Source organism: Falco punctatus (assembly GCF_963210335.1).
Source record: "Falco punctatus genome assembly, chromosome: 3".
In the NCBI taxonomy this organism is placed as follows: domain Eukaryota; kingdom Metazoa; phylum Chordata; class Aves; order Falconiformes; family Falconidae; genus Falco; species Falco punctatus.
In genome coordinates, this window is record NC_137582.1 from 69841521 (window position 1) to 69853114 (window position 11594).

General features: G+C 43.9%; 1 protein-coding gene across 5 annotated transcripts in view; it reads right to left on the reverse strand.

Moving 5' to 3' along the window:
- MBP (myelin basic protein) overlaps positions 1-10040 on the reverse strand; it is a 122634-nt gene extending 112594 nt beyond the window's left edge. For 2 of the 5 annotated variants that reach the window (XM_080378535.1, XM_080378531.1), the window contains exon 1: positions 9130-9526. The gene's annotated coding sequence lies outside the window, so the exon portion shown is untranslated. Of the gene's footprint in view, positions 1-8287; positions 8719-9129; positions 9527-9563; positions 9810-9863 lie in introns of those variants that run through there. The other 3 variants (XM_080378532.1, XM_080378533.1, XM_080378534.1) reach the window with 3 other exon arrangements.
- Between the last annotated feature and the right edge of the window lie 1554 nt (positions 10041-11594).

Below are 11594 nucleotides of genomic sequence, written 5' to 3' on the forward strand. Positions count from 1 at the left end.
GCTGATACAACAGTCCCTACTGGTAGAATATAAACCGCAGTTAAGAATCCTGAATATGATGCTACTCAGCATTGCACGAGGTAACTCCACCAAGTCAAGTAGCTTACTTTCGTTGTTGCTACGTGCTGTGTGTGGCCTGACAAAGGCCTAATCACTGGACAAAATATTACTCACAGAGATGAAATGTACAAACCATTTACAATACAAGGCCAATTAGGTTGCAAAATAGTTTTCATTACTTCTCTCTCATGTTTTCCAGGGGCGTGAAGAATTACTGCTTGTGGCTATGATTCCAGCCTTTAGTTGGAACCAAAATTCTTCCTATAGTGCTTTCATTAATAAAGAAAGTTGTGGTGTTCAGGAGCTAGAATTAAGGGAGGGGAAAAAAAACCCAAAACAAAAACCCAAACCCAATAACCACATACAAAGCTTTTTACAACAGGAGTAATTTCCCAGCCCCACTCTACAAGTCAGCCAAAGTTTAAGATGAACTTTTCAGCACCAACAGTCCTGCATTCAGCTCTAAAGCACCTACTAAAATTTCCATTAAAACAACTTTTCCCTGTGAGCCTATTATGGATTCTTTCCCATTTGACAAGGGTATCTTTCTGAAAAACACAGCGAAATTATTGCCTACCCTCCAGGTGAACACTGCCAAGTCAGACTACGCTGATGAAAGCTATGCAGGAGCTTATACTTACCTCTTTTCCACAAACAAGTCAGGACAAAGTAGTAGTACAGATAAAAGATTACGAAAAACCAAGCCAGGGAGTTTCTATTTGTAGAAGCTACGCAACTCTGTTTAGTAAGAAGTCCTTCGATATAGCAGCTTCCGCCATTTGAAGAAAGTCTAAGAGAAAAAGGACCAACAGGAGCCAAAGTAAAAGATATTTGCAATTGTTTTCCTTTAAGTCAGCCCCAATTATTTCAGCATGCATATTACGCTAAAAAACAACTATGAATAAAACACTATGGTTTTGTTTTCTTTCTACTTTCACAAAACCAAAAGAATTAACTTCAAGGCTGACTTAAGAAATGCAAAAAGGTTCTGCCCATCTTTGCTATCACTAATTCTGCTAATACACGAAGCACATCAGGCAACTATTTCTACAACAGTTCACCACTGTCTTCTGGGCATTCTTTCAGGTACTGTGGTTTTTCTCCTCTGAACCAAGCAACATAAAGATGAAAATGCCTGAAATCAAATTGCTAACTACTTTTCAGTGACCATTTCAATAAAGAGCCAAACTAAAATGGGATCACTATATAACCTGACAGTGGATTTTAATATTTTGAGGGAATATGGGGTTTGCTCCTATTTTAGCTGTCAAAACACTACAAATGCAACACAGTAAGGGTCAGAAAGTTTCCTATTACAAAGACAGATATACTGTTCCTTACGGACAAAGCTTTGAGGTACACACCAGTCTCCAAAGTTACTGCTTTGTATTGTTTCATCAGTATTTTATCCCATATCACAAATCTACTGAAAACATCAGCCTTGGTGTGGCTTCTGCCTTTGCTGCCATAGTTTTCACTGTAACAGGTCCTTTCTGGACACAAAGTTGTACAGCTATCAAAAAAACAGCAGATGTGCAAATCCATCATGAATCCTTCTGTACCTTCTTAACACTCAAAGGGACAAGTACGTGATTTTATTTTAAATACTGCAAGCTCTGCCTATATTGCAACACTACTTTTCATCCAGAGTATTAAGAAGATTTGATAAGAGAGTTTAACTAAGGACTGATTTTTGGTTTTTTTTAGAATTAGAAGAGAACAGAGATGCTGACATTTAGGAAATAAAAATGATGGAGAACAGTAAGTGAAAAGCATTACAATACATTACAGAACATCATAAAGCGATGTTTTACTATTAACTATGACATCTTGTAGACTTAACTGTGATCCCAGAAGCTAATGAGTCTCTTTAAGATGAGCTGAGAGTCTCGGTTACTCAAGGAATTTGTCACGAACTCCAGGAACACTTCCTGAGAGTGGGTACTATCGGAAGCCAACGGAAGTTCTAAATATAGATGTTATTAAATATATTAGTCAGAAGAAAATGACTGTAAGTTAGGGATATGTTGGTGACACTCAGGTTTATGCACAGATTTTAAGGCCAGAGGACAATAACAGCTGTCACTGGGATCTGCAGAATTGCTGCATTAAAAAAACAAGTCTAGGCTGTACCTTCAAGATACTAACTCAGCCTATGCAAACCCCGAGGAATCTGTGAGATTTGGTCAGTTGTAGTGGACAAGGTGAAAGTGATACTGTTAGGTTGTTGAGGAAGATTTAAGGAGACAGCAAAGACCATCTCTACTACTTAATGCACCCAACAAGTATTGCAAACCTGAAGTCACTCTACCTTACTTCCATTCATCTGTCTGAAATCTATCAAGGAAAACTAGGAATGTGAATACTAAGTAGAAGGTACATGACAACTGTCCTTAGGGCCCTGAGGCTACAGTTACATTGGAAACTATGATTTTACTGTGATGGTTTTACTAGTGAAACACCTCATGTCCAAAGGTGAACCTACCTCATGGCTGGCCTCTTGTCACCGTACCACACTTCAGCAATACCATGCCCCAAAAGGGCTGACAGTAGATCCCTAGACACAACAGAATATATATATATACTCAGAATATTTAATTACCTTCCAATCTGGAGCCTATCGTGGCCCAACTCATAACTGCAAAAAAATTGGCAGGGCACTGACAACTACAGAATAGCTGTATTTCAGGGCCTTCTGACTCTCTGGAGGACAAACATATTCCCATTGAGATGATAGGCTGCTGTTGTGCTATACAAGTCCTTGAACAAACCTAATCCATTGCATATAACCATTATTTTTCATGGTCTTGCATGTAATCACAAGATCACAATCCAGAGAACTGAAAAATGCAGCCAGGTGCAATGCACCTATCAGTGTCTTTGACAACAATGTTCTGTCTGCTGTATTCTTGAAAAATTGCTTTCAGAAAGTCAAGGATTAAAAGCAAACATTAAGACCAGGTAATACGGGGTAAACAATAGATAAATGTTCTGCAGAACAGCTTTATGTGTGTCTGTTAGTACTGATCTCTTATGCTGCCAAGCCTTTTTTTCCCAAGTGTCTGAATTCCAAATACAGCTGTAACTTGTCCAACTACATTGTTTTACCTAAGTTTTGTGACTTCTAAATAAGAAAGCATCTAAGAACACACATATTTTCACTTATGATCCAGAGATTTCAACTCTTTAGCAGTAGCCAAATGTAATGCCAGGTAAATGTATAAAAATACACCACATGCCTGAATTAATTTTAGGAATATATGTTGATGTTTATTTGCTTTGGTTTTCCTTTCCCTCTCACTTTCAAATTGTAACAGTTAGATGCTAAATGACCTCAGTTCTTAATTTCACCAATCTGGAAAGGCTTGACTTTAAACATTCCAAAATGTTTAAGCTCTCCCAAAAGTTTAAGTAACTAAATACTAAGAATTGCAATTATACACTAATAAATTTTGCAAGTGTTGGACCAAAATTCAAAAAAAGTAAGATTTAAAAAAAATCTTTCCTTCCAATGTGCAAAACAGACCTAGTACAGCTGATACACTCATCAAAAACTGTTGAAATTTAAAAAAAATAATCACTATTGTACCTTCAGTCACTGTGTATTTAAAAAAAACAACAAAAGATAAACTCTGATTTGATCCATCTTCTCAGATTTATTACTTTGCTTGCTTCTGCTCTTCGAAAGGTCTTACAAAAGCCTCAGGGGAAAAAAAAAAAAAAAAAGCAATAGTGCAGCAAAGATTTAGAAAACTAAACTTCCCTAGTGAGTTACTTCCAAATCACTTCAGGACAGAAGGAAAAAAACCTGGCTGAAAACTTCCCTGTTATTTTTTGGTTTTCTCTCACTTGCCCTTTGCGTGGGCTTCCCTGGGATACATCCAAGATTTACAGCTATTCTAAGCAACAGTGCAGGGATTTCACAGTTACTGCAACTGATGCAAATATCCTCATAGGAACAGTCTCACTTTCTATTAGCCAAAGAGTTCTCCAATTATTTTTAACTGAGCATTTTAAGAAGCCTAAAGCTTTTTTCCTAATATGAGAAATCCAGAACGTTAAAATCCTAACACTGTTGTCAGGAACTGTACAAGTATCTGGTATTCACAAATTTTTAGCTGCATAAAATTGTTCATAATAGATTCAGAATCCTTTAAAGAAAACAGTAGGAAGTTGTATGTCAATCTCTGCAGAAAAGTTAAAGCAAGGATGATCAACCTTTTACAAAAGGATCAGTCTCTCCAAACATTTCAACCATCTGAGATGATGAGGCGTAGAAAACTGAGATGAGAGTTACTGATATTTCCTGGACAAAAAGAAAATTTCTTTAAAAAAAAACCCAAACCAGCAACAACCAAACACAAAAACCAAACTTTGGAAACAGCTGGCAAAGCCAGAAAATTTAAGTGCTATTTGTTCTTCAGAAGTTAATGAAGTTTCTAGTTATCGACATAACTAACTTCACAATTATTTACGACTATTTATTTACTACTATGTATTTACTACTACCCAAAAGGCCACGTGACACAAGGATTCAATCAGGATTACATTTGATATTTGCGTGGTGATGAGATGGTAAGAGAGAGAATTTTCTTCATGTGCTACTATTACATGAAATTAACCAGAGAAACAAATACAGAAAATCCATAGAAGTTAGAATGAGACTATTAAGTAAAAAGAAATCTAAAACTAAGTGTGACATAGCCTTTAATGTCACGGAATACATAAGATTAGACAATATCATTCTCTCGCTGGGTGAGAGACACCTATAAAATTTCATGCAACTCTTTCCAACCACAGGTAATTCTACAATGCTTAGCATACCTAAGAACATTTTCTCTAAGTTCTCAGGTGGGCAAACCCCCTAGAGAACTAGATATCAATGTCAGCATTTTAATTTATAACTTAGTCAGTTTCACCATATTGTGCTCCTTTAGCTGGAACGCAGCATTCGCGTGTCCTCTCATCGGGGTGAGAAGAGTCTGCCTGCAGACTGATTAGTACAGCAAGACCCAGAAGTACAACTGAAGGCTACAATAATACCTCTCTAATGTAATAGCCACTGAAGTCAGCCACTGCCTTTGGCAATTGGATTGGTCTCTCAGACATCAACTTGTTCATTTTACGCCGGTTATCTAATTAGGTCCAAATCAAGCAGTTTGTGCAGAAGGCTGGGTGCCCCAGAAAATGGGTATTAACACAAGTAATATGCAAATAAAGTACCAGAGCCTAGTTTTATCTGTCTGAAACTCCAGTTGTGTAAGTTATTCGAGCAGTCAAGCTCTAAAGTACATATTCTTTTTCTGATTATTCTTCCACTGATTGTTAACTTTCTTTTTAAAATATGTATAAATTCAGGCTTCTTCAGAAATGACAGTGTCCCACTGATTTTTTCTTGGAAGCACCTAACAATTCTGGACAACTGTAATGGCTTTTTCCCTTTTCATCTTCAACAGAGCATTTTAAAGAAATCAGACAAACACCTGTTTTACAAAAGACTATTAACTGGCTGTATTCAAAACTGCATCTAGAAGTTCCCGACCTACTGCTCTTCACCACCGGTGTCCTTTAAGTAAGAGCCTCAGCACAGAAAACACAGATCACAGCTTCAATGTGACATCTTGCCTGAGAGAAAAATTATTCAGGTAATTAAACACCACAGGACTGGGCACTTTACCAATGATCCAGAAGACTGTGCTATTCTTTAATCCATGATGCAGTTTACACTTCAAACCACCTGCACGCAACACCGAAGTCTTAAACAGCAAACTTTCCAGCCTTCTCCCCATTAAACACTGGTTACACTTTCAGTGTTTTAGCCCAAGAATACTAGATTTCACGCACAGTAGTCCATATACTGTGCTGACTGTCAAAACTTGTTACTTTCTCATGTCAATTAAATCAATGTAGTTCTGGTAAATAAAAATCTGAACCAAACTGCCCAAGTTCTAATACACGAGCACTCATCTATTTTCACAGCACTTCCTTTTGGCAGGTAAGAAGTTAACAGAAAACAGGTAGCATACCATTTTGAACACTTAACAACTTTTGCTACTTATGCTGCAAGTAAGTATGAGACGTGGATTTCAGTTTAAACTGCCTTCTCTCAACCGTTTATAATGAAAGTGTTTCTTTAGTCTTAACAATCACGTAGCAGAGTAATTAAAGCCTAAACTATAATGATATGTTCTATTTGATGGAATAAATAACTGAAGCGGCTATTTCAACCATATGGGTAATTTATATTGAGTACTGAATAAAAACATCAAAAAAAAAAGAGTGAACAGGAAATTTGTGCATGCTCAGCAGTACTGAGACTCAAGCATCTATATCCCAAATTCCAAGTTTCTCAAGGCAACACCAAAAGAGAACACTGGCATTCCCCTAGGATGGGTTGATCTCTTGCCTGATCCTACCACTACCACTCCATATACCTTCATTTGTAATCCAACACAACATTAACATTCATCTTCTCAAACTCTCAGAACTGGAAAGAACTGGACGCATGTCCCAATTATGTCATTGATTCACAGGGTGACTGACGTCATGTTTTGGTGGTTGTCATGCCTTGAAAACAGATTTAATCCTTCTCTGCATGTGCAGGGTATTTTGAGTCCATGATTTTTATAATTCTGACAAACTTGTCTTTAAAAAGGATCTAAGGCCTTAGCTGGCTAGAAATCCAAGTATCATATGGGAGCTGACCTTTTGGAGAATAAAGTCTAATGAAAGAACAATTCTGACATGAGAATGTTCATAAACACATACAATTCAGCAATGAAAAATACGAAACTATTTTTAAGTAATGTGCTGCAATTTCTATCGCAAAGAAAAGGGTCTGTAGTTGGCCAAAATTTATCACTACAATAATGACCATAACATTCACTACCTTAATCATAGTAATTATCATTGTAAAACAGGGGCTTTGAAAGTTTGTGTACATTCTTTAGTTGCACAGTATGGCATAAACTCTCAATTTCTACTCCTAATTCTCTACTTATTATAAATCCAGGGAAACTGACAAGACATGACTTTTTATTCATGCCTTTCTTCCAGCTCAATGAAAATGAATTTGAATCCACTTCATTAGGATACGTTAGAAGAGCATAGCAACTCTTTGCCTTTTTTTTGTTTGTTATGTTATAAATATCAAGCTTTATTTCAGGTGGATTATCTCAGAGCATAGTACATGAATGTTGCTTGGAAAATTAATGTATGCACAAGCCTCTGCAAACTAGAAATCTCCTTCTGACCATCTTATTAGTGATCAATAACACCTGTAAAACTCTCCACCTGGTTACGTATTTCCTCAGATACCTTTCTATTACCTTAGTAAAAGTCTGCATAGCTCCAAGAACTACTGTGTAAGAGCAAAGAAAAAAAATAATCTACAACCTTTGTGTCTGTCAAGCACAAAGGGAGCGCTTCTACCCAAGGGAATCCTTGAGCCGTAGCTACTTGGAGAGAGTATTCTGGGGAAGCATCACTGCAAGCCTTCCCTATCGTGGTCCTCTCTAGGCACCTGCTCTTGGCTGCTGCCAGTAGAAATGCTGGTATATCCTGGTATGGAGTTTTTAATATTCTCATAGGTGCTCCTTGGAATAATTCAGGATGCATACAGGCAGTGCTGATGTAAACCGCAAAAAAAGTATACAATCCATGAAGCTCCAAGAGCTTTGATAGAGTCAAGCCAGTTATCACTAACTACCCTAAGCCCATTTAAAGACTTCAGAGAACTGGTTCCTACTCAACTGCCCAAAGTAATCAAGTCATTAACACAAAAGAGGACTGCTCTCTTACTCTGTTATTATTTACCTTGACTGACAGGGAGCTTCATCATCCTTCCAGCCAGGTATTTCAAGCCTTCAGACACAACCACCCCTCAATCTACAGGTTAACTTGTCTGCATCTGTGATCCAGCAGCACTCCACAGACACAAAATTATATTTCTTAATCTCAACATTCTAAAAATAATTAGGGGGGTTAACAGAAACAAAGCAGTGAAATATACATGCTGTCGCTCCTGACCACCCAAGACCCAATTCTGAAAAGGGGGGAAACTTCTTAACGAGAAAGCCTTTATTCTCACAGTTTCTGCATGTATTTTTTTTAAACCAACATTACCCCAAATGTAGCCTCTGATATACTGACGGACAAACCCCAAACGTAGCATCTGATACACCGACGGACAAATGTGATACCCACAGGAAATACTATCATGACTGACCTACTTAAAATTACAAAAATACATGTTTACGTTCTTCCCAAGACAAATCGTGCAGCGATTTTCCAGAAGTCCCCACGGGCACACGAAGGACCTGGCACTGCCGCCGCCCCAGCCCACCGCACACTGCCCGGGTCACCGTCAGCACTGCCACCCCCCCGGCCCCGCGCAGCCGGTGACACGGCGCCAGCGGCACGGCAGCTCCAAGCCGAGCCGGGCCGGTGAGGGGAGCAGGTGGCGGGCCCCGGCGGCGGGGCGCGGGGCAGGCCGGGGACCGGGGCGCTGACAGGAGCCGGGGCGGGAAGCCCCGGGGCGGGAAGCCTCGCAGCGGCACCCCGCAGCCGCCGCCCGGTTCCCGCAGGGCGCGCGCCGCGCTTTCCCCACACCAACTTCCAAGGGAACCCCTGGCGGGAGCCGGGCAGCGAGGAGAGCGGCCGGGGGGGTGGCGGCGGGGCAGCACCTGCCCCGCTCCCCCAGCTCTCCGCCTTCTTCGCACCATGAGGTAAAAAACAGAAGGGGCGGGGGGGGGGGGGGGGGGGGGCGAAGAAAAATGAAAAAGGAGAAGTTGGCCGTTTCTGTTTAAAACTCCGGGCACGGCCACGGTGTGAAACCGGAAGCCCGCGGTACCCACTGCGGGCCTGCCGCTGCCGCACGCCGCCCCTCCGCACCGCCCCGGCTGTAACGCACCGCCCCGGGCGCCCCGCGCCCCTCCGCCGCGGCGACGAGGAGGAGACCCCCCGCGAGGCCGGGCCGGGCGGCTCTACCCTGCCCCCCCTTCCCCTCCCCAGCTGTCCCGCCGATGGTGGCGGGCCGCCCCGAGCGCCGCTCGCCCTATCCGCAGTTACCTGTCCCGGAGGCGGAATCAAGGGCAGAAGGGAGCCCAGGGGCTACCTATCGCTGCCCGTCCGCGCCGGCGCCACCTGCTCCAGGTGTCCCGCAGCGCCGCCCGCTCTTCGCCGAGCCCCCTGCGGCCGTCCCGCCGGCGGGGAGGCGAGGCACACACGACGAAGAGGAAGAGAAGCGAGTCGAAACGCTGCCCCCGCCCCGGGTGAGCCGCTGGCTCTACCTCCTCCCTCCCCAGAGCACAACAACAACAAACACGGCGGAGCCCGGCGTGCGGGGCGTGCGCGGCCCCGGAGCCGGTGGCGCTGGGGGGGAGGCCCGCCAGGCCCGTACGGCCTGCCCCGCTCCCCTCCCCGCACGGCTCCCCTCCGCGAAGCCGCCGGCATAGAAGGGGGGAAAAAACACCAAATAATAAAAACAGTAAATCACAACGCACCCGGCGTGTCCTTCCTGGGCTGCGTGCAGCGGAGGCAGCCGGGGTGCGAGAGTGCAGCACCCGCCCCGATCCCCGCCACCCACCGAGAGAGGCAGGGACGGAGCGGGGGGCGGGGAGGGGGCAACCCCCGCGGCGAGGAGCGCGCGTGGGTCCCGGCCGCCACCGCCCCACCGCGCTGCCTCCGCCCGCCGGCGAGCGCGGAGCTCCCCCGACTCCGCTCGGTGTCGGCGCGGTGCCGTTTGTTCCCTGCCTTTCTCCTGCCCCCGACCCTCCCCATGAAAGCACAGCGGCCCCCGGTACCTGCGCGGAAGGTGCGCCCCGGCGGCTGCAGCGCCGCCCGGCAGCCGCCCCCCACCAGGAAGCAGCAGCGGCGAGGGCAGCCGCCGTGCCCCGCACCCCGCCGGCGGGGGCGGCAGGACGGGGGCCCCCGAGGGCGAGGGGGGACACGAGAGCCCGTTACCCTGCGCCGGACGGGTACCGCTCTCCTGCCGAGTAAGGGAAGCGAGCGGGTTTGGCCACGGCTCCGGCGAGGGGAGGCGAGCGGTGGCAACCTGCCTGCCGCGGGCCGGTAGCTCGCCCCTATTACTTGGCCTGGGGCGGGTTAAGACACCCGACTCCTGGGAAGGAGAAGCTTTCCTGTATAACTTATAATATATTCCTACATATACCCAAAGCCACGCACCCGCCGCCCGTGCCGTGCCGGGGCAGAGCCCGACCCCCGGGGCATAGCTCGCTGTCCCACCGGGAACCGCGGCTACGGAGCGGCCGCCCGCAGCCCCGCGACTCGGTACCGCGTTAGCGTGAGACGCAGGCGAACTGCGGCCGCCTCCGTGGGAGCAAGTTTGAGAGCATGAACCCCGGGGCAGGGGCTGTTCGGGGTTCAGAGCAAAGAGAAACCGTCTCTTGAATTTCATCGGACATTCTGGGCGGCGGGGGGGCAGCTCACTTTTATGAGGGCCAAAACGCAAAAGTAGGAAGTAAATGTATAGATGACTGCTTTTTTAAGAAGTCACTTCATTTGGAAGGTTCGTTGGTGATTACTGTGTTTATCTGTTGCACCTGTCAAGTGTATCTCATGTTCAAACCTTGACAGATGGAGGGTTACTACATCAGGTAGCCATTACTTCGCCAATACATATGGTCTTTTTTGGGTTGCTGTTTATCTTTGAAGGTGGAGGAGGTTTCAGAAAAATATTTTTGGCCAGATTATAAATGCTATGTTCTTATGGCTAAACAGTTATTTGGATAAATATTTCCAGCCTATGAAAGGAACATCCTACCATTAATTCCTTATGGTGGAAGAGACAAGTTTGTAGCGTGGGTCTTTATTGTAGGTATGAAGACTACCTACCATACATCATGCTAAAACCTGAAGATGAAATGCTGAAGTGTGAGTTAAAAAAGATCACAGAAGGAAGGAAGTATTGCAGAGGAAAAGAATAAATGGAATATTGCCATTATGAGCAATTCAAAGTCTGGAGATTTTAGATGAAGAATGCAGAAAACACTGCTTTGAATCAGTCTCTTTCCTCACGCTCCACTGGCAAAAAGAGATAGCTTTCTTTTCTTGGAAATTTGAGGAGCACATTAGCACATTAAATGAGTTTGATAGTTAAGCTTTATGTGTGTGTTTACTTTTAAATGGTAACTTTCATACAAAGCGTGACAGAAAGAAACCAATATTTATCAACTTCAAAAGACAACACTTTTTCAGTCTTCAGGTGGTCATCTCTTCCTTTTTTGCTTAAAATCTCAGGGGAAAATTAGATGCAAATTCTCATCTGATTGCCCTCTCAGAATGTAGATTAATAAATCATGTTAAAGAGACTAGAACCCCAAGCTTACATACTTTTTTCATATTATGTGTAGCTTTGAGATAGAATAATTATCCTGCAGGCAACGGGTCACATATTTAAACTGTGAACATATCTTGGCATACAGATGTGGATACATAAATTATACATTTATATATATATATATAAATACCTCTGTGTATGTGTGTGTCTACGAACAATTATGCACAGTTACTGT